The following is a 650-nucleotide window of genomic DNA, read 5'->3' as shown; positions in this document are numbered from 1 at the left end:
GTTACGTTTCACGCGAGTATTTCAGTGTGATTTTGTTTGCAAATTATCTCCCTTGTATTGCTTTTTGTTCGCCACATACGCTACTGTCATGCGAGGCTCGAGTGGGCGTGGTTGTTCATAGTTCAACTTGCTGGACTGGTGACAATCTCGTCAAGGTGTTACCTGACAACAAAGGACACGTCAATTTCCATTAACAATTTATTTTTTTCAAATTTACCAAACAACAATTAGAAATAAACTAAAAGCTACATAAAAGTTTATTGAACTGCTTTTTTTAACATAGAATTCTCATAACATTCCTCAGTAGTGGGGTTGTTTTGACGTGGAGTCATGCCGAATAAAGATGATAAAAACGTTTATTTAAAAAAAAATAAATAAATAAATTATTTGCTTGGTGATGAAGTATATTTCTGCTGACAACACATGTTCAAATCTAACATGTGTCCATAAGAGGGGGACTGAGTGAGCGAGTATGGTTTTACGCCGCTTTTAGCAATATTTCAGCAAAATGGGCTTCCCAAAAGAGAGTAATGAGTAAGTTAATTCTGATTCGGGTACAAAAAGGCCAAATAGCAGAAATATACTGACGCCCAAAAGAAACTTTACCATAGTTGCAAATCACTCTAGTTTAAAAACCACAAAAGATAGAT

The sequence above is a fragment of the Haliotis cracherodii genome, unplaced genomic scaffold, assembly GCF_022045235.1.
Source record: "Haliotis cracherodii isolate W230 unplaced genomic scaffold, xgHalCrac1.p SCAF_18, whole genome shotgun sequence".
Lineage (NCBI taxonomy): Eukaryota > Metazoa > Mollusca > Gastropoda > Lepetellida > Haliotidae > Haliotis > Haliotis cracherodii.
The sequence above is the reverse complement of the archived record's forward strand: the minus strand, read 5'-3'. Positions refer to the sequence as shown.